This window comes from Hyperoodon ampullatus (assembly GCF_949752795.1).
Source record: "Hyperoodon ampullatus genome assembly, chromosome: X".
NCBI classification, from domain to species: domain Eukaryota; kingdom Metazoa; phylum Chordata; class Mammalia; order Artiodactyla; family Ziphiidae; genus Hyperoodon; species Hyperoodon ampullatus.
In genome coordinates this window covers 131,663,814-131,672,365 of record NC_136913.1, presented here as the reverse complement: position 1 = coordinate 131,672,365, position 8,552 = coordinate 131,663,814, and positions in this window count along the sequence as shown.

The following is an 8,552-nucleotide window of genomic DNA, read 5'->3' as shown; positions in this document are numbered from 1 at the left end:
GGGGCCCTGGGGGAGGCCGGGCAGGAAGGCACGAGTCAGGGTGGCCATGGGAATGGAGGATGAGGGGGCAGGAGAAAAAGGAGAATCCAGGAGAGACAGAGACAGAAGGGGAGGGAGAGAAGGACGGAGAGGCAGAGAGACAGCAGCAGGAAGCGGGGGCAGGGAGAAGCAGAGGGAGAGGAGAGGGAAAGAGTCAGAGGGAGACAGGGACAGGGGGGACGGAGAGTCCCCAGGAGATGGGGGCGGGGTGCACGCATGCGCGAGGAATTTCCTTCATCTTCTACTTTATATGCATCTAGATTGTTGAAGGGGGCAGATCCTGAAAAGCCACCAGAACACCAATAGAAGGACTGAGTGACAGAGAGAGGAGAGACCACAGAAAGGAGAGCAGGGCAGGGGAGAGGTGGGGAGGTGGAGGCGGAGGGCGGGGAGCGCCTTTCCCCAGTGGCGGAGGGTGAGGGGAAAGGGGACAGGAGCCCAGAGACCAGGGCCTGAGGGCCAGCGAGGGTGGGAGAGAAAACCTGCCCTGGGAAGCCAGCGGAAGAGAGAGAGCCAGACACCCCGCTGCCTGCCCCAGAGAAAGCAAGGGGCCGGTGGCCAGGGCCGAGGCAGAGGAGAACAGAGGGCTGGGAGGGCCCCAGACTGAGCTGGGGGTGCTCAGAGCGGGGATGGGGGAGTTAGGGGACACCAAGAGACAACCCAGGGTGCAGGGGGTTGGGGGAGGCCTGTCCCTTGCCCCATCAGCCCCGGAAGCCAGGGTCCACCGGGACTGGCACGGGGAGGGTTAATGTGTGTGGGGGGGGGGGAGTGAGAAGAGGACAGCCAGAGAGGGTGGGAGGGGAGAGGAGAGCTTGAAAGAAAGTTCTAGCCAGAAGCCGGGCATGGGCTCCCTTCCCCACCCATTTGGGGCCCAGACTGGAGGTAGCTCGCCCCCAAGGCTGAGCCCTGAGGGGAAGGGCGGGGCCCTAGCCTCCAGAGGAGGCTCCGATCAGGGGTTCTGCTTCGCCTTCCAGCTCACCTCCCGGCCAGGGGCCGTTAGCAGCCGCTGCCCAGCAGCCTCCTGCGGTGCCCAGGTGACACGCACCACGAGTCCCTGGGCCGTGATGGCCCCTCACGCCTCCCTCCTCCTGACCCCGGCACAGAGCCACAAAGATGGGGTAGAAGCCAGGTCCCGAGTTGAGCCAAGGTCCCGCACAGCTGGCCGTGTGGGCGCGTGCCAGCCAGGAGTGGGCCCACTGTCATTCAGCAGCCTGCCAGCTCCGGCCCCCGTGGGCGTGCCAGCTGCGGGGAGAGCTCCGAGGATGCCCCTGGGCCCTTATCTTGGGAATACAGACAGGAAGGTCAGGCCTGGCTTGGGGACAGGGCCGTTTCCTCTGGACCCTGGTATCGGCGGCAGTGTCTGCGGCGGGTGAGGGGTAGACGGCCCACAGCTGGAGGCGCAGCGCGTGGGAGCCCGGGCTCCAGGCTCCTCTGCGCTCCTCACCTGCCTGCCCTGCCCCAGAGGGGGGTCTCTGGGGATGTAGGACTCAGGCACTTACCGCAGCGAAGGGCAGCAGCAGAGGCGTCTCCCGGGGCAGTGGTGACGGGCACAGGATGGCTGTGGGGGGCATTGTCCTGACTAGGAGGGAGACAGTCAAGGCTTGGCTCCATTCACACTCAACCCCGGGGGAGGAGGGAGGCTGGGGGGGTGCCGAGGCCTGGCAGCCGGGCTCCACCACAGCTGGCAGCTTTGTCAATAGTGGCCGGGCCAAGGCAGCCCTGCCTCCACGCCAACAATGTCCCCTCTGTCCAGAGGCCCAGGCCAGGGACCCGCTATCTGGTGTTCCTATCCCCATCCAGGCTGTTCTGACCAGGGGGCTCCCTGCCACTCCCCACCCCCAGAGCGACACCCCCTGGGATCTGGGGACAAAGGGACAGGGTTTCCTTCAGCCAGAAAAATGAGACCCACACAGCCAGTCCCCCACTCCCGCCCCGTGCCAGCCAGTGTGCTCCTCCCCATGTCCCCCCGGGGTCCCTGTGAAGGGCACAGAGTGGGCCACGGAGCCCCCCTGCGAGGGCCAGGGCCCTGCGCCCCTGCATAGCCGGCCTCACCCTCGGTAGCCTTGGCGCCTGGCTGGAGGCGAGTCCTGACCCTCAATGCCTGCCTTTGTCCAGGCCGGGGGCAGGGAAGAGACTGGCCAAGGCAACCCGCCTGGGAGACCTTCTCCCCCCACGCCACCCCACCCCCAGGGACTGGCAAAGTCGTGCCAGGTACAGTCTGGTGCCAGCGGAGGATGCTTCTGGAGGGGGCTGAGGCATAGAGGATGCACAGGAGGGGGCGGGAACCCAGCCCTTAGCTTCAGACTTGGCAACTGGTCGCAGGCTGTCCCCCTCCTGCTCGCTCGGGGAAATACCATCCCAGGATGGGTCTGGATCTCCCCCTTCACGTGTGGGGTGGCAGCTGGCAGCCGGCTCCTCTGCCCCACTCAGAGGGCACCGTCCGCACACCAAGGCGGCAGGGCTCAGGCCGTGACCCGAGGTGCGGGAACAGGTGTACTTGAGTCAGGCTCCCCGTTTCCTCCACGGGGTGCGGTAGCAGCAGGCAAGCTCCAGGGTGAGGTGACAGCTGCAGGGCTCGCTGCCACCTGGCTGGGCCAGTTGGGTGGCTGTAGGAGCGGGGAGCCAGGCGGGCCACTTCCCTACCCCGTGCCCCTGCCCCGTGGCCGGAGGCACCAGCTCTCGCATTTGGGGTCAGCAGCCGCAGCCCTACCTCCCAGCACCAGGGCCACCCCTTGGCCGGGGTTGGGGAGATCCGTGCCCCCAGGCATCAGGAGGTGTCGTCTCAGGACTGGGGCTGGCGCCTAAGCCCTTTTGCCTGATTCGGGCTAGTCGGCCTGCGGACCCCTGGCTTCTCCCGGCCTCCAGGCGGCATCCCCCACTCCGACCCGGCGGCCCCTGCACCTCACGCCCTAGCCAGCCCCGGCTCCTGCCTACCTGAGTGGGCCGCCGGCCGGGCCGAGGAGCAGCTGGCGGTGCCAAGAGTACGTCCCGGAGGAGCCCCAGCCTCCCTCCCCACAATGCAATCGCTCCCAGCCCGACTTGTCCTGGGTGGCCCGGGCAGCCCAGCCCCTCCGCGCCCACCCCTTTGCCCGACGGCGCAGGGCAGGGCACTGGTGCCCTCTGCCGGCCTCGGTGGGCATGGCAGAGGGCCGGCCGCGCACCTGCCCGGAGGAGGTGAGGGAGCGTGGTGCCCTCCCATGGGGGGCTGGGGGTAAGCGGGCATTCCATAGCCTTCCATGAAGTGCCCTGACTGAGCGCCAGACTAGGCCCTGGCACTGGCACCGTTCAGAGACAAAGCCCACTGCCACCTGCCCCAAGAGTCTCCCGGGTCTCAGGGGCAGAACTACTTGCCAACAGATGAGACCCCACTGCCAGGACAGCCCATTTGTGGAGGGCACTGTGGGTCACCAAGGAGGGGGAGTCAAATGTAGGGGCGCTCAGGGCACCATGGAGAGCATGACAGAGGAAGTGAGGTTTAAGCTGACCTTGAACCACACGGTGCTACTCCTACTGTCATCTTCCAATGTACCAGGGCTGGTCTAAGTGTTCTGTGTACGTGAACTCATTCAGTCCTTCCAATGACCCCAGAGGGGGTGCAGTTATTTCCCCTGGTTCACGGGTGGGGAAACTGAGGCTCGCGAGGTTAGGAAACTTGCACAAAGTCACAGGGCTAGTAAGTGGTAAGACTAAGAGTCAACCGCGGGTCCCTGCCCTAAACCATCAGGCCACGAGGCCCTGAACCATGAACGGCAGCAGACATTGGGCAGGAAGGGAGATGGGGACTGCCCGAGGCCAAGCCTGCAGGTGACACGCCCACAGGGCATTTTCTCCTACCTGGAGCACGAGGTGGGCTTCAAGGGTGCAGAGGTGAGCAAGTCTGGAGGAACTTGGACTTAGCTCGCCATGGGCTGGCAAACAGGTTTGCATTTGAACAAGCGCAAGCTGGTGGCCCGGGGTGGAGAGCACGGGGGAAACCTGGGTCAGGGGTGGCTGTAGGCATGGAGAGGGGGAGCAGGACCCAGGAGACGTGGCGGTGGACAGGGTGTAGGCGGCGAACACAGAAGGATCCAGGAGATCCCTGGGCTCTTTCTGCTGGGGCATCACTCCCTATGGAGCAGGGGTGCCAGTGAAGGGGAGGACTGAGGGGCCCACAAGGCAGGAGGAGATGGCCAGTGGAGCTGGTGGGGCCTTAGCGTGAGAAGCTTGGCTCAGGGTGAAGAGCACTGGGGGTGGGTGGGAGTCACAAGAGGGAACTGGGAGACCAGGGGCGTCAGGGGAGGTGAGTGACCCAGAACCTAAAGGCCCAGCAGATTCGGAGGGCTACAGCCCCTCCCCCAAGGGGGAAGGCCAAATGCCCAAGAAGGGGCCAGGGAGGGATCTAGAAGCTCCGGGAGAGGCAGGCTGTCGGGAGAGTGATGGGGGAGGGTCTCTGAACACTAAGACAGGAAGGACTGTCCCCCTCATGGCCAGCTGGGCCCCTCCCCTCCACCGTGTCCCTCCTCGGCCTCCACCCCAGCACACACGTGTCCTTGGTGGCTTCGGGAAAGACAGACGCCTTCAGTCCCAGGGCTGGGAACATTTGTCCTACCTTTCCACAGAAGAAAATAAATGTCTCCAGGCAACACAGTTTTTGATAAGTATGTATGTGTATGGCCTTCAAGGGCCGCGTCCACCGGTCCCAGGCAGAAGACAGGCAGCCCCTAGTCTGAAGTCAGTGGAAACCGTGAAGGACCTTTGCAAGCTTTGTGAGTTTTAACATCTTACACAAAGGGAATCGTGTTGTTGTTTTCCTTCTGCCAATGGCTCCTTCCCCTCGCAGTTGGCCTTTGGAGATGTATCTGTGCCGATCCATGTGGATGGCCCATTCGTCCAGCTGCATGGGATCCATCCATCAGTATCCCTGCAAGGGGTGGGGAGGCAGCCTTGCTGAGGGCGGGGTTCTCTAGATGCTGGAACGGGACTCGCTGGGTCATAGGGCACGTGCGCTCCGAGATTGCCAGGGGTGGAGAAATCGCTTTCCAAGCTGATGGCCCACATGACATTCCCACTGCCACTCTATAGACATTGATTTCTGTTTCTCCTCATCTTCGCCAGCACTTGGACTTAGTACTTTTACTTTGTGTTTCGTACTTTCGGTCAATACAATGGGTGTGAAATGGTGATGCCTCGCTGGACTTTTTTTTGTTTTTTGGCTGCGTTGTGTCTTCGTTGTTGTGTGCGGGCTTTTCTCTGGTTGCGGTGAGCGGGGGCTGCTCTTCGTTGCGGTGCGCGGGCTTCTCATTGCGGTGGCTTCTCTTGTTGTGGAGCACGGGCCCTAGGCGCGCGGGCTTCAGTAGTTGTAGCACGCGGGCTCAGTAGTTGTGGCTCGCGGGCTCTAGAGCGCAGGCTCAGTAGTTGTGGCGCGCGGGCTTCGTTGCTCCGCGGCCTGTGGGACCTTCCCAGACCAGGGCTCGAACCCGTGTCCCCTGCATTGGCAGGCGGATTCTTAACCACTGTGCCACCAGGGAAGTCCCCCCGTCTTATTTTTTATTTTAATGTTTTAATTGAAGTATAGTTGATTTACAATGTTGTGTTAATTTCTGCGGTACAGAAAAGTGACTCAGTTATACACATATATACATTCTTTTTTATATTCTTTTCCATTATGGCTTATGGCAGGATATTGAATGTAGTTCCCTGTCTACCCCTGGTTTACTTACTACAGCTTTAAAAGCAAAGCCTTGATACCGGGAGGCGGTCACTCCCTTTGTTCCCTTTCTCTTTCTCCTTTTCCCCCTCCTCCTCCTTATCATCATCTTTCAAAATTCTGTCACCTATTCTAGGCCCTTTAGTTTTCCTTAGAAGTTTCAAAAACAGCTTGTCAAGTTCCAGGAAACACTGTTGGGACTTTTTTGAAGAGGTAAATGGAGATTTTGTTGAATTTTGAATCCCTTTGAAGACTAGTCATCTCTAAAATATCATTTCCCCATCTCTGAGCATAGCATCTCTCTCTATTTATTAAGATCTTTTCAATACATTTTCCCCTAAGGACTTGAACATCACATGTTTGTTAGAGTTATTACTAGGGACTTGCTTTTTAAAAAATTTTATTTATTTATTTATTATTTGTTTGGCTGCGTCGGGTCTTAGTTGCCGCGTGAGGGATCTTCGTTGTGGCATGGGGGATCTTTTAGTAGCGGCATGCGGCATCTAGTTCCCTGACCAGGGATCGAACCCAGGCCCCCTGCATTGGGAGTGCGGAGTCTTAGCCACTGGACCACCAGGGAAGTCCCAGGACTTGCTTTTTTATGTCATTATAAATGCTATCTTCTTTTTAATTCACTTTCTGATTGTGTTGCTGGTACATAGAAACACAATTGACTTTTTTAAAAATTGAAGTACAGTTGATTTACAATATTGTGTTAGTGTCCGGTGTACAACAAAGGAAACAGAATTGACTTTGGCGTATGGATTTTGTATCAAGCAACCTCATAAATGCTTGTATTAGGGCTAATAATTCTTTGTGGATTCTTTTTGTGGATTCTTTTGATGTTTTTCCGAGGAAGGTGACTTTTTAAAAAATTTATTTATTTATTTGGTAGCGCTGGGTGTCAGTTGTGGCAGGCAGGCTCCTTAGTTGCGGCTTGTCAGCTCCTTAGTTGCGGCACGTGAACTCTTAGTTACGGCATGCGTGTGGGATCTGGTTCCCTGACCAGGGATCAAACCCAGGCCCCCTGCACTGGGAGTTCATAGTCTTATCCACTGCGCCACCAGGGAAGTCCCCTGTGGATTCTTTTTGGTTTTCTACTTACACAGTCATGCCATTTGGGAGGAATGACTGTTTTGTTTCTTCTTTTCCAGTCCTTTTAAGTACAGTTTCTTTTTCTCACTTTACTTCCCTGGACAGTACAAGGTTGAATGGAAGCAAAGAGAATATTCTTAAGGTTTCATCATTAATTAAGATGTTTGCAGAGGGTGTTTATAGACACCTTTATGAGATTAAGGCAGTTCCCTTCCAGTCCTAGTTTGCTATCTGTTGAATTTTATCAAATGCATTCAGAAAAAGCACTGAGTTGATGACAGAATGTTCCTCCTCTCATCAGTTAATGTGTTAAATTGTGTTAATTGATTATCTAATGTTAAACCACCCTTGCATTTTCTGGGCTAAACTCAACTTTGTCATGGTGTATTGGCTGGATTGGTTTTGTTGCTGTTGTTTTTGGAGCATGTCCTCTTTTTCTGTTCCCTGGAACAATTTATCTAACACAAGGGTTATCAGTTCCTTAAAGGCTTGATGGAATACATCTGTAAAACTATCTAGGCCTTCCTTGTTTTTTGCAGCCACCAGCCCCTCTATCCATACATTTTAAATTACATTGCCAATTTCTTTAATAATTATGGGACTGTTCAGGTTTTCTGTTTCTTCTTGAGTCAATTTTTTTTATTGTGGTAAAAAAACATAACATAAAGTTTACCATCTTAACCATTTTTAAGTGTACAGTTAAGCAGTGCTAGGTACACTCACATTGTTGTGAAACAGATCTCCAGAACTTTTTCATCTTGCAAAACTGAAATGCTATATCCCTTAAACAACTCTGCTTTTCCCCAGCCCCTGACACCCACGCTTCTACTTTCTGTGTCTATAAATTTGACTATTCTAGGGAACTCACATAGGTGGAATCATGCAATATTTGTCTTTTGTGACTGCCTTATTTCACATAACATAATGTCATCAAGGGTCACCCATGTTGTAGCATCTGGCAGGATTTCCTTCCTTTTAAGGAGGAATAATATTCCATTTTGTGTATAGACCACTTTTTGTTCATCCTTTCATCAGTCAATGGACACTGAGGTTGCTTCTACCTCTGGACTATTGTGAATAGTGCTGCCATGAACATGGATATGTAAATAGCTCTGCTTTCAATTCTTTTAGATATATACTCAGAAGTGGGATTGCTGGATCACATGGTAGTTCTATATTTAATTTTCTGAGGAACTTCCTTATCATCTTCTATGGCAGTTGCACCATTTTACAATCCCACCAACAGTGCACAAGACTTCTAATTTCTCCACATTCTTGACACTATTTGATGTTTTCTGTGGGGTTTTTTTTGGTTTTTTTAAAAGATAGTAACCATTCTAATGGGTGTCAGGTAATCTATTGTGGTTTTGATTTACATTTCTTGATGATTAGTGATGCTGAGCATGCTTTCATATGCTTGTTGGCCACCTGTATATAATCTTCGGGGTAATGTCTATTCAAGGCCTTTGCACATTTTTTTAAATCTTTTAAAAAAAATTAATTTATTTTATTTTTGGCTGCGTTGGGTCTTCGTTGCCACGCACAGGCTTTCTCTAGTTGCGGCGAGCGGGGGCTACTCTTCGTTGCAGTGCGTGGGCTTCTCATTGTGGTGGCTTCTCTTGTTGCGGAGCATGGGCTCCAGGCTTGCGGGCTTCAGTAGTTGTGGCAGGCGGGTTCAGTAGTTGTGACTCTCAGGCTCTAGAGTGCAGGCTCAGTAGTTGTGGCACATGGG